The following is an 18877-nucleotide window of genomic DNA, read 5'->3' on the forward strand; positions in this document are numbered from 1 at the left end:
ACAGTGAAAGGTGACTGAACACAATGCGCAGCCTCTGTTATGACTCCACTGTTCAGCATGGTTCAGCACCATCTATATTTCTATTATTTTACAAGGTATTTTACTTGTGGTTTTATCCATACAGAGGACATGAGGAACATGCAGTCTGCTAAGTCATGATGTTACCTTTTGTTAGGTGGCTACATTTACATGCCTTAACGCAATTAAGATGTTTTCATGTAAATAGATTCATCGGGGAGCTCATTTATAAAGGCTCTGTGTGACTGAAAAAGACGAGAAGCATTCATACATTCATTTATGGGAAGACTTTAGGACTTACAAAGAAAAATGGTTTGTGAAAAAGACGCACATTTTGTTAACGAGGTTGAAAGAGATGCTGTTTCAACAGAATCCTGTAGAGGGCACTGTGTATGCTAAATCGAAGGCTCCAGGAAGGTATTCGGCATTTATAATCATAAACAATAATTCAAATATTTGTGGCCACATGGTAATTGGCTCTGATATTAATAAGTTCTTTAAAATGAAATTGTTTGAATTCGTGTACTGAGTTGTATGCTGTTTGAATGTTCAGATATTTTTATTAGATATTTCACCTTAAAGCCCTCTGAAATTGGTCCTCTTTCATTAAGACCGACTTACAAACAATGTATTTCCTGCCCAGGTTAAAGGCTTCTTCTCCACACTTCCTGTACGGCGGATAGTGCTCACAGCGGCACATGCTGTGCAGTTTACAATAAAGACATTTTGAAAATACAAAATAATGTATGAAAAAAATGAATAAGCTGTAACACATACATTTATTTCAAATACAAGTTTCCCAAATATCCCTGTAATGAAAATGGTGAAATTACCCAGGCTTAATGTGATATTTCATTTGTAACACATTTGTTCTTCAAACTTCTACATTTTAAATCTTTGGCCACAAGATCTTCTTCTTCCTGCCAGGATCTTTCCTTTCCTTTGATCCTCGGTTGTTGGAATCTGCTCTGCTGCTTGGAAGTTCCCCGGGGAGTTAGTGTTGGGGGGTTCTGGTGGAATGTGACCATCGGCAGCCATGGGCTGGATAGCGCTGCGGTGCTCAGCCTGGCTCTGTGCCCTTCTAGTGGCTCTGTGCCCTTCTAGTGGCTCTGTGCCATTCTAGGGGCTCTGTGCCCTTTGTATGCACAAATATTTTGCACACATGACATTACCATGCATATAGTATTTCTTGTATATTACAAAATACAAAAACACTGATCAAAGTCTTTAGAAAAAACAATTATACACAATAAGTCAAATATGAATTATAAAATACAATTTTTCAATTAAAATACTTTTTTTAAATATATACCTCAGAAATTGCACATCCCTGATTATGCATTACTTTCATGCTGGCTTGAAACTTTTGTTATCTTTACTGTATCTTTACCCTCTTTTAAGACACGTTGTCAATGTTAGCTTTCATCCTCTGCAAGTATTAGAATGTAATATACAATGTGCAGTTAAAAAAACTGGAAATGCACCAATATGGCAGCGTTAGACAATTGCACAAGCGTACCTGAGCTATTGTGAAACACATAAAATGTATGATCACTTTATTATTGGGAGATTTTGTATTTTACCTGAATGACTTTATGCAGTATGTGGTACCTCAGAACTCGAACTTAATCCATTCTGAGCTCAGGTTTGAATCCTAAAAAGTTCGAGTTCTGACCGAATTTTCCCCATAAGAAATAATGGAAAACCAATTAATTGGTTCCAGGTCCCAAAAAATTACACGTAAATATGTTTTTTTTTTTTGTAGCACTTAAAACACAGAATGAACAGGATAAAACAAGAATAGTATATACTGTACTAAACACATCTAAGCTCATTTATCAAAACAGTAATTTGTAAAGCAAGAAAATCAATATATCCAAACAATGTGTAAAGTTTTTTTTTAAAAACAACAATGTGTCCTGCCCCGTCCGCTTCTTCCGTGAGCCACGCCCCCTCGTTAACCTCGTGTGGAATCCCAGTGTTATCAGCTGTTTCTGGTTCTTGTCATTAGTCCTCTGTATTGAGTCCGCGTTTCAGTTTCCCTAGTACGATCATTGTATTGTCCGTCTGCGGTTTATCTGCTTTTCCTGTAATTAAATACCGTATTTCCCGTCTCTGCTCATGCTTCCCTGATTTAGTGCATGCCACAATGACACCTTTTTATAAACCCAGGCACAGCTCTACTACCTTGAGTCATACTGTACTAATGGTTTGTATTTAATGCAGGAACAAAAGCAAAACATTTTAAAAATGAGAAAAAAATTGAGTGTACAATATGAACATTGGAAAAAATGCACGAATAACACTAATAGTAATATTTTTAAAAAGCACTATCAACAAAAATTCACAGCGAATGCGAGGCTGAGACTGAAGCGTTATGCTTTGTTTCTGCTGAGAGCCGTGCCGCGCGACTCATTTTCCCGCGCGTACAAGTTATCTTTTGGTTCGACTTCTGAGGTTCAGATCGAGTGCTAGGTAGTTTTTTCGAACTGGTTGGTTCGACTTTTAAGAAATTCGAGTTCTAATAAGTTCGAGTACCGAGGTACCGATGTATATATTATTTTTATTAAAGCTTCGCACGCAGCTTGGTGCCTCTCCTTCATTTTGTCGAGCGGAGCTGTAGTAGGCAGAAGCACTGGTTTCGCTGCTTCATCTTTTCTCCTGTTTTATAGGTTTGTGTGGCTTTTAGGCTTATTTTGCCGTATACAGATAACTTAAAGCGTCCAATCAATCTTATGATTGATTGTGTAACGATAGCGAGCGCGTTTGGTTACTTATTAGACCACTGATGTAAACGGGCGGTTTGGCTATCAGTTAGCCAACCAAAATGGCGCCGCCCGTTAATGAAATATAATTTTATTGATGGCTTCAGATTTAGTTTGGTTGTGTTTATGTTAAGGGTGCAGGCGCCGCGTAGAAACGCTGTGTTTGGGGGTTATATGAGTATAAATGTGTTGAAAATATCTCAGACGTATGCAAGGTTTTTTTTTGTTCAGCCACCAGCTCGTGCAATACAGTTTCAGTAGTAACAGAAGATGTTGGCCGTGTGCCAGTTTTCTTTATTTTAACTGCCATGGTGGATGGTGGAAGCTATTAAGGAACAGTACGAACTGTACATGCAGACTTATTGTTACAGTACTGTTTTATTATTTATTTGTTATTTGACTTACAGTTTTAATCCTTGGCCTAAGTTGCCTGTGAAAATGACATTAAGATATTGTAAAGAAAATGCAAGAAAAGCTGTATGGGGGGAAAACAAAATGTATGTCTGCCATCCGTAAAATTAAAGATTCTGCTGAGCGGCTCACCGGTTTCGCTGCGTCATCCTTTCTCCTATTTTTACAGGGATTCAATCTGATAATGGTCCGTGACTGGGACTTGTTACAGATTTTTGGGGGCTCGTCCAGGATCAGCGCCGCCTGTGTTTGGAGGACGTCGTTGATCCAATGATCCATGAACCTGTGGACCAGCATGACCTACATCATAGAAGCAGCAGGGCTGAGAGAGTCCAGTACATTTGTTTCCAGAGCAAGGGACTTTCTCAAGGCCAAGGGCATCTGATGATTGATCACAATGGCAGACAGCAGAAAGAATCTGATCTGGATGGTGAAGAAGGGACTCTTCCGCCTCTCATTGGAGGAGGTCTTTCAAGTTGCAACCAGCATTCCGGGGACATCTGACGAAGACCCAGTTAAGTTAGACATTAATGATGAAGAAAGTTGTATTGAATACGTATGCACATAAACAGAAAGCTCATAATTATTAGATTTAGAGAATGAAGGAATGTCACAATTGTTGTTTGTAAACGAGATGATTACTGACATTATTGGTAAACATGGTAGAGATATACTCTCTGTTGAGATGGGAGGTCATGTTACTGTGCCAGATGCTAATGTTTTGTCTCCCCCGCCATGTAATGTGACTCATGCTAACGCTCTTCCTATAGACATGCACACAGAATCATCAACAGCAGAGTTAGCCTCCCAAAGTAAGGCTCTTGAGTTGCAGCTCACTAAGTTAATGTCAAGTTATGGCGAATTGTGTCAACAGCTTAACAAGGGTAGTGTTACAATTCATTCATGTACAAATGAAAACGATGACGCCCAGTCTAATATTGCTGTACATTCACCTGTCTGTACTGCTGACTAAGCTGCCACCAACACCACTAAAAGCATGATTGCCCTCAAGGACCTCCCCCTCCTGCAGAGGAAAGGATTAAAAATTCATGGAGGACAAATGGTGAATTTTTATGCATCTGAAACATGCTTCAGAAACATTAGCAGACTGATTGACGAGGGACTGAAAGAAAAGTATACAGAGGATGAGATCAGTTGAGCAGTGTTTTGCATTATAAAACAGGATATGCTTGCTAGTAAAGATGACATGTCCATTACAGAGATAAAGAGCTTTTTACAGTTACATTTGGGAGAGAAAAGTAGCACTGAGCTCTTTCAAGAACTCATGAACGCTAAGCAGCATGATTATGAAACACCACAGCAGTTTCTGTATAGAATAATGGGACTCAAGCAAAAGGTGATATTCACATCCAGACAGACTCAGATATCAAATATGAAGCACGTACAGCACAGCATGTATTTCTGCGTACAGTCTGTCAAGGCTTGAGTGAGAAGCATAACGGCTTCAGGCGGGAGTTGAGGCCACTCCTCTCCGACTCTATGGTCACTGATGAGACCCTTCTCTGGCAAGTCACTAAAATAACAAGTGAGGAGCGTGAAAGAAAACTGTGTCTGGGACACAGCGCTCGCCCCAAAACTGACCCATGTGCGAAGTAGTGAAGTGAATACCAGTGAAGTAAGAAAAGGGATGTGTAACCCTGACAGCTGGTAAAGATGAGCTCATCCACCAATTGAGCATTCAAGTACAGGCCCTAACTCAGGTAGACAGTTCTCTGCAGACAAAAGCAGCAGCACAGACAAAGCCATCGACATCTGATTCTCAACTGCAGTGTTCATGCCAGTATACCAACAAACCAGATAGGCGGTCATCTGAAGTGCGACCGTCAACCGCATCTGCCAGTGGACCTGTTTTTGGACTGGCTACAGATCAAGAAAGAACCTGCCCCAGACGATATGCAGAGAAGTGGGCTTCTAGAATGAAAGAAGCCTATAGAGTTGCGTCCGAGAACAGTCAGCAGTCCAGTTCTCGCGCCAAGGGGTACTATGACCGCCATGGGAAAGGTATTGTCCTTGAACCTGGTGACTGGGTTTTGGTGCGCAATCTGGGCAACAGGGGAGGCCCCGGTAAGCTAAGACCCTACTGGGAAAACAGTTTATGTGGTGGAGAGAATTGCTGAAGGTCCTATTTACATGGTGGCACCAGTAGCTGGTGGAAAATGTGTAAGAACCTTACACCGAAACCTGCTTCACCTTGCCCATAGATCCACAGCCCCAGAGACTTCCATCTGTACAGCAGAGAGGAGACACTCCTACTCTACCTGCAGAGCCCCAGCATCGAAAGAGGACGAGAAACAGTCAGCCACATAAACCTGCCTCAAACACAGGGTATTTGAGTAGTGACTCCTCGGATGATGATGAATCACGTTATTGGCTAAGGATACCTGAAAGACAAGAATTTGCAAGCACACAGCCTGTACTTAAGTCTCAGAGGAGGCCCAATTATGGGATGACCAACCATATAGTCCCAAACCGCCTGCTGAGATCCGAAAGGGAAAACAACATAAACTGAGCCTGACAGTGAGATGCAGGAAGAAGAAAGGTTGGTGTTCCCATCGACAGTCAGTATACAACTTCCTGATGACTCACATAGCCCTCCCCAGGTGTGGAGGTCCATTCGTGAAAGGAGGCCTACCCAGAGGCTCACTTACGACTCATTGGCCCAACCTTCATACCAGCTCTGGACAGTATGCAACACAGTGGGAGCCCAGGGGCCCCTACCAAACTGGGCGATCCAGAAGTACCCCATGGCGTACTGCTCACCCGTGAACACAATGCCATATACCGCTCTTTGTCAAATTTTCCACTGCACTACTTCCATACCATACCATGCACTGCACAACTAGTTGGATGTTAAATCTACACACACTTACTTGAAAAGATTATGAGGTTATGAAAGGTTCTAAAGTTAGATTATGAAATGTCTGGAGCCATTTTATTTTTGTCAGGGAGTGTGATGCATAAAATGGATGGTCACTTTATTATTGGGAGATTTAGATTTTTTTACCTGATTGACTTTATGCAGTCCTATATATGTATATTTTTTTATTAAAGGTTTAAGCTTCTTTAATGTAACAGACATTAATTCCATCATTCCACAAGGAGTCAGTGTGGCGCCCCCTTTTGGACCCACTTTGCACGCAGGCTGGTGCCTCTCCCTCATTCTACCCAGCAGAGCTGTAGTAGCCAGAAGCACCGGTTTCGCTGCGTCATCTTTTCTCCTGTTTTTACAGGTTTGTGGGGCTTGTTTTGCTGTATACAGTTAACGTAGTGTCTAATTAAGGATGACCCTAGCAAGAACCTTACCCGGCAGGCACTGAGAGCGGTGTTATCCCTCAGTAGTTGGCGCAATCCAGGTGATCTCCCTTTCCAGATAAGGACTACAAGTCCCGTTTTCCAGTCAGTTGGGATGATGCATGACTCCCAAATGGAAACAAAGATTGCCTGCAATACCAGAAGGACCAGCCCAGCGGATCACAACTGCAGTGTCACCCGCCCTGACTGCAAGCCTCCGAGGAACAGCTTCAGATGTGCGTAATGCTTTGATTCCTCTGTAAGCAGGACGTGGGTCACTAGGCCACAGATGGAGTGTCACCTGCTCGTAGATTTGTCTAACAAACGCCTTTTTATCTGCCCTCACAGCTGTCCTTCTCAGTTCCACTGAGAGTTGTCACCAAGTCGGGCACTGCGACTGCTCTCTATAATATCCAGGGTGCCCTGCGAGATGATACATCTCCTTCTTGGAACACTGGCAACACCGACACAACCCTCGGCAACCTTCAGGATCTTACCACAGAAGGTCTCCCACATCACATTAGAGTCAGCAATCGCACCCAAGTCTGCAAGTTCCTCACAGAAACTGTGTGCAAACTCATCAGAAACAGCCTGATCTTGGAGTCTGGCTAAGTCCAGCCTCATACTCCTAGTAGGTGATCCAGCCTACTGGACCTAAGCTGAATCTTCAGAGTAGCAACAACAAGTCTGTGATCAGAATTCACAAACTGGCCACTTCTGTAGACCCTGCAGTTCTGCAGGAGCCTCCAGCATCTGCCCACAAGGACGTGATCGATCTCTTTCGCGGCATCACCAGTATTGGAGTACCAAGTCCACTGATGCGGCTCAGGCTGTACGAACCAGGATCCAGCCACCCGCAGCCCCAGAGGAGTGTCACCTCGTGGGCACCCTTCAACCACCGAGCGAATTTGCGAGTAAAATGTCTCCCTCAACGAGAGATCACTCACCGCGGTCGGAGCATACAGTGAAACAACAGACAAGACACCCTATGAGTGCCTTAGCCTAAGTCTCATAATACACTCACGAGTATTGCTCACTGAATGCTATTAAAGGACAGAAAAATCGAGCAATTAGCAAACAGCAGTGCTGTGCTCACGAACTTCTTAATCTTATCTTATCCTATGTTATATTCTGTCATATCCATCCATTTAACAAATGGATTTTTTATCCTATTGGGCTTATCCTATTGGGTCCATAGTCTATCCCGGAAGCTATGGGCATGAAGTAGGGAACAACCCAGGACGGGGGACCAGCCCATCGCAGAACACACTCACACACCATTCACTCACACATGCACTCCTATGGGCAATTTAGTAACTCCAATTAGCCTCAGCATGTCTTTGGATTGGTGGGGGGAAACCAGAGTACCCATAAGAGACAACATGGGGAGAACATGCAAACTCCGCATACATGCAACCTAGGCGGAGACTGTCAGAGGTGTGAGACAACAGTGCTAACCACTGCACCACCATGCCGCCCTGTTCTGTCATACAATCTTATCTTAACTTTATCATAACTTATTCTATCTTATGTCATACAATCTTATCTTAACCTTATGTTAACTGATCCTATATATTTTTTTAAATATTCCCTCCATCACCCCCCCTCTAAGGAGGACTACTTTATAATTAATCTAATCCTATGTTATACAATCTTATCCTAACCATAACTTATCCTACCTTAGTCTTAACATATGTTATTGTGTCATGCAACCTTATCTTAACCTTATCATAACTTATCCTATCTTAGTCTTAACTGATATGCTATCTTATGTTATACAATCTTATCGTAACCTTATGCTAACTAATTCTATTTTTTATATATATATTCCCTCCACCACCCCCCCCTCTAAGGAGGACTGCTTTATTTATAATTCATCTAATCCTATGTTATACAATCTTAACCTTACCATAACCTATCCTATCATAATCTTATTCTATGTTATCCTATCTTTCTTATCTTATGCTATACAATCCTATCTTATATCATATAATCTTATCTTAAATTTATGGTAATTTATTATGACTTTGTATAACATAAAATAGCATATAAACTATCTTAACTTGTCCTATCTTAATCTCATCCTATGTTCAACAATTTTATCATAACCTGTCCTATCTTAATCTTATCCTATGTTATCTTATGCTATAGAACTACATCTTAACATATCCTAAGTACTTATCACAAATCTCGTCTAATTATGTGCTGAAACTATAGTGAAATGTAGCTATGTGCATTTGACTGATAGCCCATCTCCACAGCCAGCTCCTGAGCCCTGGGCATGGTACTTAGCTGGTCCAGTGCATTAATAGGAAAGGTGAACTCATCTTCATCAATCCTACGCCTCTTGGTTGCATGAGTACCCTCATTATCCTCATTCTTCCCCTGTTTTGCTAAGTTAATTTCATTTAAATATCTGTTCCAAAATTCCTGACACCAGTAATAAGTGTGACGATCGCGCTGGAAGCGGGCAATCGTCGGGCAGGCAAGCGAACAGGAACAAGCAGGCAGTCAGGATCGGGGCAAACAGGGGATTTATTAAGGAAAGCAGGACGAGAACCGGGTACTGACGCTCACAAACATCAATGACAGACAAGGAAAACTGGGGAGACCAGGACTTAAATACACAAGACTGGTTGAAAGCAAACGGACACAGTTGGGTACGATCCGGGAAACACACGTGGGTAAGCAGGGGGCATGGCACACAGGAGAAGCGGGCGAGCTGGGCATGACAATAAGTAAAGCACTTGGCGTCATAGGTCATTTTAGAGTACTTGGTTACATAAAAGTTATACAACCAATTGAATTTTTCCAGGTGAGATGAGGCGGCTGCAGCCTGTGCTGGAGCCTGATGCAGAGGGGTCAAATGAACCAGGCCTGGAGCTGAATATGGATGTGGAGCTGGGCTTACAGGTGTGACTAAGTGTGGGGATAAAAGAGAAGAGCCCATAAAAAGAGATGGGGATGAAACAAAAGGGGAGGGGACTGAAGTTGGAAGTAAAAATGAAGAGGAGGAGAAGGTTGGTGAGCTGGGCTCAGGCTCTAACCCCTTCTGTTTGTCATACCTCCTTCTTCGCCCTGACCGGCCTCCCGCTGTATTTCTACGGCGGCCTGTGCCCTGCTGACCCCTGCTGGTTGCCACTGGGATGGCAGCAGATCCAGGGGAGACAGACTTGGTCAGGGAGCTGGCTGCCGGCGGCCCGGTGCGGCACTTCTTCCGACGGCCAGCATCACTGGAACTGGTTTGTCCTTTGGGATTATAAAGACAGGGGACAGCATATTTAATTAAAATTAATCCTTATGTCACTGTACAACAACACTACATCACAATCATCACAGATATCACACTTGGCAGCCAGTATTGCACACTGAGAAAAATTCTGCCGTCTTTATTCGATACAGGAAACACACGCTTGGGAAACTTATGCGCTGGTCTTGACTTGGGCCGTCTGCGTTTCAGCAGGGGAACCTGACCTATAAAAACAAGCCAGTTTGTGCACAGTTTCCCTGATACGCAGAACAACAGCGAAAAACAACACTGGAAAGGTTCATGTGCATCAAATATAGCAGCCCACTCAATCCAAATGCTGGCATCAACAACTGACTATTAAGTCAAATCCTTTACATATCTTACACTTTCCATAAGTTACATTATTTACTCACTCTCAAGGTACTGAAACTAAGATTTCCGCTTTTCCTGATTACTACTGCGTTTCCCCGAAAATAAGTCCTAGCATGACTTTTTCAGGATGCTCGTAATATAAGCCCTACTCCAAAAATACGTCCTAGTTATTGTCCTATGGATTGTACGGTAACTAAAGGGGGTGCGATTATACTACGATAAGGCTACATGGACAAGAGGCGCTCATTTAAGGACAGAGCTATTGCTAAACATGACAGATTGGGGCCACTGGTTCTACAGGAAACTGAGTTGTGAGATATTCAGGACGGAATTTGGAGCTTGGAGATTTATGATGATGTTCCAGAAGAAGATGACATGACGACTTTATTTGAATAAACGTATACAGTACACAGTAGATTTTTGTTCATGAATTAATGCACCATTAAATTGGAACATATTTTTCTACATGGAAAGACATGTTTTTGAATAAATGTGGATTTTTGTTCATGAATACCGGTAAATGTACTGTAGTTTGTTATACTTGGGAAAATAAGACATCCCCTTAAAGTGATTGGGGCCACCCGACATCCTTTGTCAGCACTTAACTCCAGCAAGCACTTAGCCAGATGTCTGAAATGTGGCACAGAGAAACTAGATATATGCGATATATTCATGAGTTCACGCCTTACACATATATCTAGTGAAATTTGGTGTGGACGTGCTGGACACATGCCTGATGAAGTGTGCAAAGTTTCATGAGTTCACACCTTACACGACATATTTGGTGGACTTTTGAATTTAAGTTCTTAATGTACAGAAATGGGAAAAAGGGCAAGCTTACTTCAGGGGATCTCACGGCTGAACCGTACAAGCTAGGGGTCTGAAACTTGGCACAGACAAGCTAGATGCATGGCCAAACAGCACTCTGCAGTCCCATGGATGTAGCCCTCATCATTGGCCTGCAAAGTACATTAATGTGCCTTGACCCTGAGTTCTGTAAGCTAGAGGGCTGAATTTGCTGTGCACATACTAGGGCCATAGCCAAGCATGCCTGCAAAGTTTGGAGTCGGCAACGTTAAGTGAATAGAGACACCCCACCTGTCATTTGACAGTATATAACTCCAAGTAGGAGTGATGCAGGAAGACGGTTCAAAGTGTTCCTGAAACTAGACAGTCTCCTTTTTATCCCATCTAGATATGTCCATTAAAACTATGCCTTCTTCATGTCAAACCAGCACGTTTATTGGTGTGTGGGAGCAATGACCAAGGGGATGATCGACTGTAGGGCTGAAGAATACATCAAGGCCCCTCAACCTGATGTAGAAAGATGGTTCCCAGGCCAACTACTTGAGTCGCTCCACATCAGAAATCACGATGCTGTGCTTTGATGTTTGTGTTTGTGTACGTGTGTTTGAATAAAAGCGAGTTGAGTTTCATCAGTGTCTGATGGTACTTCTTCATCTTCCATAAGGGTAACTAGACAAGTGGCAGTGTCAAGCTGTTTGGTGATAAATTATTGTGAGGTGTAAATTATTAAAATCTCCCATTTGTCAGGTCATAGGTCCTGGTGGGGTAAAGCTAGATGTCTGAAATTTGCTGCAGACACAGTAGACAAATATCAGGTCATGAATGCAGAGCTCATGGATACCTTTTAGTGATGGCTTGGCCTACCTTAGGTCTCTAGAGGACAGGTAGGTACCTGAGAGCTGGGCCATACAAGGCAAAGGTCTGAAATTTGCTGAGGACACAGTAGATACATGCCAGAATAAGCAGATAAGGAATTATGAGCATTTAGAAACCTATTAACTATTTGTGGAGATCATCATAGTCACCAATACAGTCAATGGGCCCCAACATTCCTGAGGACAAATATAATCACCTGAGTGGTCCATCGAGGTGCAACGGGAGCCATTCAGGAGGGAAAATATCATTGGCTGATGTAAAGCGATTGGGGCATACCCACCTATCGTTTGTCAGGTCATGGGTCCAGGTGGGGTATAGCTAGATGTCTGAAATTAGCTGGAGAAACACTAGACAGATGTCAGAATAGGTGTGTAATGCCTCAGGAGTCCAGTCCTATCAATGGTGTGCTGAAATTACTATATTCACCAATGTAGTCAGTGGAGCCCTGCCATTCCGGAAGGCGATGTGTCTCGAGTTATTTTATATAACGTTTCCAAAATGACAATATTCAAATTCAAAGGGGCAACGAAAAGGTGAAAATTGTTAAATTTCTATCAAAAAAAGACAAAAAGTTGGAATTGTAAGCCAATTGTAATTGGTGGTAATAACATTCAAATCCATTGACAATTAAAGCTCATTAGCGCTTAAGACTTTAAAGGCGTCATTTCTCTTTTGGAATACCCCACAGCTAGTCAAATAAAATCGCTAAAATATCCCATGATTCAACAGGTTTCTTATGCAGATAGGCAGCAAACACAAGGAATTCATAATCAGCCTCGAATATATAAATGGCCTGCTGTGGCGCCGCGCTTATTTCTACCTCGGAGGCGACATCTGGGCTGTGTTTGCGGTGGGGATCAATTCAAAGCTCTGTAGCTTTCCGGCGAGCTGTATCCTAACGTCTAACCATTCCAAAAGCAAAATATAAATCGAAACGTATTCCGTTTACTGAATCTAACACACTAAACAAAGTCGTAACACTTGCACTAGCTAATGTAAGTTTCATTTATATACATCCCAAGAATGGATGTACTGTTATGGATTTTGAGCTGTCATCCCTCAAAATGACCTTACAAGTAGTGCGTGTTTACAGAACATGTTCAATATGTATATATATATATGTGTGTGTTTGCATGTGTAATATCCATATAATCCTAAAAGTCAATCAGGTATCATCATTGCCTGTGCATTCGTTTTATTAAGTCTACATTTCTGCCTTTTGCTATTCATTGAAATGCTATGCCTTGGCTCGCAAAATAAGCACGTTTTGTTAGGGTCAGAAAAAGTATGGCATATTCAGCCATCAATATATGTTTTTATGAGAGGTCTGGGCCCCTGTTGGATAGGAAACCACAATTTAGCATACTTTCATAGCATATTTCCTACTTTTGAACAGCCTGATGTTTCACCCTATGGCCCCAAATTAGGGTTAGGGTTAGCAAACTGAGGCTAGGTTTAGGGTTAGAAAAAACATGGCATTTTCAGACGTCAGCATCTGTTTTTATGACAGTTCTGCTTCCCCGTAGGATGGGGTTAGGGTTAGGGTTAGGGTTAATGTGCTCCTAGTGAAGCATCCTCTTGCAGTTCATTGAATGCAGATGTCGTCTGGCCTTCTGTCCTTTCCCCTGTCTCATTTCGTCTCTACGATGTAGCGATACGAGACGAGACGCCCTAAAGGTGCTATATGAAAATGAATTAACATCGCTGCAGTATTTATATGTCGTTCCAGAAAGAAGATTGACGATGTCTCATGTGGGAGGCAAAATGGCAGGCTAATGTAAAAGCCCTGCGTGAGCTTAGATGCTTGGAGCCCCAACCTCCGATGGTCAGTGAATTGGACAAAAGCTTACAACTGGTGTCTAGCAGTGAGGAGGAGGAGGAGGGAGGAGCCAACGATGCCAGTGATGTAAATGAAGCTCCTCAGCAAACGAGGGAACCAAATCGAGTCTGACGCCTGTGCCGGCAAAGCCACCGAATGCGCTTCAAGATCCGGGAAACCAGTGACTGCCAGAAGGCTGCTTGGTCCCAGAGTTTTTAGAAAAAGAATGAATAGCTTGTGACAGTCCACTTCAAGGTTGTAATCAAAATCTTAAAATTTAATAAAGTTGTCTTCTACAGAGCCCAGGAGGGGAAAAAAAGAGAAACATTTGCGAGATCCTGCAAAACATTAATGACTGTGCCATGTCTGTTTGAAATACAAAACATTTATATCTTTATTTAGATTTATATCTAATATTTATAATATTAATATTTATCGACTATTAAGTATGTGTTACCATAGGGCACCAGGACCCTCCAATTTGGTTCCAACTGGTTGTGCTGGTATGAGTGGCTCCACAGACACCCAAACACCCAAGGGTTGGTATTTTACCAATTTATTTTACAACAAGAGTAAAAACACACTTTAAAACGCCAAGGCTAGCCGATGGCATACAAAAACGTCATAAAAATTTGGTCCATTCAGGGCCCACTGTCAGATCAGCGGGGCCAGGCGATGTCCGTGCAACAGATGATCCCCACAAGCCCGGTTCCGTCCGCCCCAGCCTATAAGGGTGACAAACACAAGGCGAGCAAACAGATTCTACCACAGCACGACCCACAATCGCCGTATAGGGATACCGAGGGTATCGCGACAAAGGCACACTACCGCACACTTATCACCCCCACAGGGCACCGCAATAATCACACACACAAATCGAAACTCCCGTACACACCCACTACAAACGACACCATATCCCGGTATCCACTACAGGGAGGATTGATAACCTGGTTTCGAACACCCGCCACTACATCAGCCTAAACCAGACCCCAGATCCGACGCCGACCCGATATTTGGCTCTGTCCAAGCGAGCAGAGTTTTCACTTAACTCGCTGCGGGGGGGGGAATGCCCAGTTACTCTCCCCCGCTCCGGCGTCCCAGCGACTCCTTCCCCGACAGAGCGTCTCGAGACGCGATCGCCACTCGAGGTGCTCCGCTCTCCAGTATCGGCTCCCCGGTCCACTCTCCGGTGCGTCTTCTCCCGATGCCTCGTCCGGTGTTTCTTCTGTCCTTTCCCTGGTGCGCCTCTTTCCGGTCTCTCCTCCGGGTCTCTGCTGTCCACTCCCTGGTGCGCCTTTTTCCGGTCTCTCCTCCGGGTCTCTCCTCCGGGTGTCTTGTCCTAACTTCCAGGGTGCCTTTTCTGTAATGCGATCCTCCCCCTTCACTTTCCCCAACCAATCCCAACCATTGTTCCAGCGCCGCAATTGTCAAGGCAATTAATTAGTCCCGCGATCCCGGCTAACGTACCAAAGGCACAAGGATATAAACAAAACCCACGTGCCCATAATACCCACGTGACACTCCTCCCTACTTTTTCATAGGCACGTCCTCGAGCCTGCTCCCAGAGGTACATTAACACTTCCCCAAAAAAAACACACCATGCATCAATCATACACCATAGCATGCCTTCAGGTATACCGCACTGGTTTCTTTCCAAAATTAGCCCGCTGTGACCTGCGTACTGTTTCCACACCCCCACCAACACTACTTCCTGGTCCTTGGGAGTACTCCCGCCTATGCCCAGGAACTGGCCCTTTGGGCAAATACGGGGCACCCCAACAGGGCCACCCCATCCACCTGGGTCCCTCCTGAGAACGTGGTGGCTCAACCTGAGGCTCCACCACTGGCTTCGGAGTAAACTTACAGGTACGTAATCGGTTCCTATGCACTGTCCTTAAAGGCCCATCTCTGCCTTCCGGCCTCACCTGGTAGACTGGAATCCCAGACGGTAACTGCCCTACCACCACACAAGGGGTTCTTTCCCACCGATTAGCAAGTTTACCCAGCCCCATCCTCCTAAAGGTACGTATCAGCACCCTTTCCCCAGGTAAGAGGGGCTCCCCCTGCACCTTCTTGGAATGAAGCTGTACCTGGTGATCACTGGCCCTAGCAGAATGCTCAATCACTTTCTGATAGGCCCTGGCCAACCGCTGGTGATGCTGCTGTACCCACCCCTCTACAGACACCTGCTCCTGCCCGGTCCACGTTCCTAACACTAAATCCAACGGGAGCCGCGCCTGGGTGCCAAACATAACATAATGAGGGGTGAAACCTGTGGATGCATGGACAGTAGTGTTATAAGCCTTCACCAACTCTGGCAAAGCTTCCACCCACCTGCTCTGTCGCTCTTCCTTTAGCGTACCCAACAGGTTTAAAAGAGTCTGGTTAAAACGTTCGCAGGTCCCATTACCCTGAGGGTGATAAGGACTAGTCCTACTCTTCCTACATCCATAATACCTGCACAACTCTGCCACCAATTCAGACTCGAAATTGGCCCCCTGATCAGAATGGAAGCGCTGTGGGCAACTGAATGGCTGTATGACAGTATGCCAAAGGGCTTGTGCAACAGTGCGTGCAGTCTGGTCCTTGGTGGGAATCACCCACGCAAATCTGGAAAACAAGTCAGTCACAACCAGCAGGTTCTGGTAATCATCACAGGGTCGACCCAATGTTAAAAAATCCATACCCACCACCTCCAAGGGAGCAGAGGTCACAATGGGGACCAGGGGGGGCTTGCCTTCAGTCCGGGACTTGCGGACGACACACCTCTCACACGCAGCAATCCAATCTCTATTGTCCATTTCCATGTTCGGCCAAAAGAATCGTCTGCGGAGGACTGAAAGGGTCTTCTCTCCTCCCAAATGGCCTACCTGGCCATGGACCTCCTCCCATACTACCTTCCTCTCAGAGAGGGGAACCAGTATCTGCCCATGAACCTCCAGAGTGGCGGAATCCTGGATTCTCCTCATCAATACCCCTTCCCTCAATGACAAGCGGGGCCAGTGTCTCAATAGCTTACGCACCACCTCACCTGCCCGCTTCCTCTCAGTCCCATCAGGAAGATGTCCTCTGGACACATACTCTGCCAACTGCCTCAGAGCCACGTCTTGACTTTGGAGCTTTTCCCATCGTGGGGGGTCCCATCCCCAGCTTGGCTCCTCCTCCACCTGTATACTTCTCTGCTGGACTTGGACTCTTGACCATGGAGTCGCTCCACCATCTTCCACTGCGTCCGGCCTCCGGGACAACACATCTGCATTAACATTCTCCTTCCCCGGCCGATACTTGAGGTCAAAGGTGTAATTCTCCAACTGGGCCATCCAACGTTGTTCCGTCGCCCCTAGTCGAGCCGTTCTCAGATGTGCCAAAGGATTATTGTCAGTGTACACAGTAAACTGAGCCCCCCATAGATAGTCCTTAAACTTCTCCGTCACAGCCCATTTCAGGGCCAGGAGCTCCAGTTTAAACGAGCTATAATTTGAATCCTTCTTCTCGGCCGGGTGCAAGCTGCGGCTAGCATACGCTATAACGTGCTCTTGTCCATCCTGGACTTGGGCCAATACCGCCCCTAGGCCTTCAAGGCTCGCATCGGTGTACAGCCGGAAAGGTAATGAAAAATCTGCGAAGGCCAGCACAGGCGCTTGGGTCAACCTCTCCTTCAAACTAACGAAGGCCTGACTGCACTCCTCAGTCCACACAACAGGTGCCTGCCCCTTTTTTGCCGTTCCAACTAACAATGCGTGCAGGGGTCGAGCAATCTTTGCAAATCCCTTGATAAACCTTCGATAGTACCCCGCAAAGCCCAGGAAAGACCTCACCTCCCGCACCGTCTTTGGGGGTTGCCACTCTGTCACGGCCCTGATCTTCTCTGGATCCGGATGGACCCCAGCCTCGTCCACCACATGGCCTAGGAACTGGACCTGGTGCTGAAACAGCTTACACTTCTGCGGCTTCAACTTTAGCCCATAGCCACCAAGCCGGCTCAACACCTTCTCTAAAAGTCCCAGGTGTTCCTTGAACGTGGCAGAAAATATTATCACATCATCAAGGTATACCAACACTTTATCAGTCCCCAGGTCCCCCAAACATCGCTGCATGAGTCGCTGAAAGGTTGCCGGGGCATTACACAAGCCAAAGGCCATCTTCTCAAATTCGAACAGACCCATAGGGGTGGCAAACGCAGTCTTCTCCCGGTCCCCTTGGTCCATTGCTACTTGCCAATAGCCGCTGGCCAAATCCAAGGTTGAGAAGTACTTTGCCTGCTTAAGGTTGGTGAGGGCCTCCTCGATTCGGGGCAGGGGATAAGCATCCTTGTGAGTGATTGCATTTAGCTTCCTATAATCGACACAGAAGCGCAGTGCACCATCCTTCTTACGGACCAGGACTACGGGTGCTGCCCACGGGCTGCTGCTCTCTCGAATCACACCTGTGGATAACATGCCTTGCAACAGCTGGTTCATTTCCTGATACAGGGTAGGTGGAACTGGACGATATCTTTCCCGAACAGGGGCGGCATTACCTGTGGGAATCGTGTGCCGTACCGCATCTGTACTACCCAGGTCGTGGTCTCCTGAGGAGAACACACCTGCCCACGTAGTCACCAGCCCTTGTACGTGTTCCCGTTCTTCCTCCATCAATCCCTCACACTGATCAACCAATTCCTGCAACAAAGGCATCATCCCCGCCGGCTCCATACTCACTGCCCTTACACCTACCTCAATCACACCTCCCTCTACCTCTCGCAGGGTGACCACAGGGTCAACAATATCTGCAGGCCTCAGCTGGGTCACTCGCGCCAACTTCTGATGCCTGTGGAGCTGTACTGGAGCCGGGTGCAGGTTCCTTACCTGGAGGAGGACCCTACCACCTTCGATCTTAACTACACTCCGGGCAACATCCACTGATCCCCCTCCCTCCAATGGCTCCACCAGCCCATACACCCCAGTTTGCACCCTAGGTCCAAACACTCGGGCTGCTAGAACCATCTCGCTCTGGCCGGGCACGATCACACCCTGGCGCTGTCCTATCCGTACATGCCCTGGCTGGATGTCCTCCGCCTCCGCTACCACCCTCTTACAATGTGCCAAAGCCTTGGCCCACCCGTGGTGACTTTGGAAGTCCACTTGTCCTGAAAGGAAATCAGACTGAGAGAGGGATTTCGCCAACAGTTCCTTCCAGCATGCCCCAATGATGTTCATCCCCAAAATGGGCCGCTGGCATGATTTTAAATCCTTTACTACTACCACT

At 45.3% G+C, this 18877-nt stretch overlaps 1 protein-coding gene and 2 long non-coding RNA genes across 8 annotated transcripts in view; 2 read left to right on the forward strand and 1 right to left on the reverse strand.

Moving 5' to 3' along the window:
• The window catches only part of LOC125740020 (tripartite motif-containing protein 16-like), a 411298-nt gene that overhangs the window by 365094 nt on the left and 27327 nt on the right, over positions 1-18877 (reverse strand). The window lies entirely within an intron of this gene.
• On the forward strand, positions 2451-3485 carry LOC125740036 (uncharacterized). Of its 2 annotated transcripts, none has more exons than XR_007397427.1 (3): positions 2451-2560; positions 2603-2690; positions 3364-3485. It is a non-coding gene; the product is annotated as an uncharacterized LOC125740036 (long non-coding RNA). The 2 variants fall into 2 exon arrangements; XR_007397426.1 differs by having other exon boundaries at positions 2451-2493.
• Positions 5721-6974, forward strand: LOC125740034 (uncharacterized). Its single transcript, XR_007397424.1, has 3 exons — positions 5721-5754; positions 6315-6742; positions 6855-6974. It is a non-coding gene; the product is annotated as an uncharacterized LOC125740034 (long non-coding RNA).

The sequence above is a fragment of the Brienomyrus brachyistius genome, chromosome 4, assembly GCF_023856365.1.
Source record: "Brienomyrus brachyistius isolate T26 chromosome 4, BBRACH_0.4, whole genome shotgun sequence".
In the NCBI taxonomy this organism is placed as follows: domain Eukaryota; kingdom Metazoa; phylum Chordata; class Actinopteri; order Osteoglossiformes; family Mormyridae; genus Brienomyrus; species Brienomyrus brachyistius.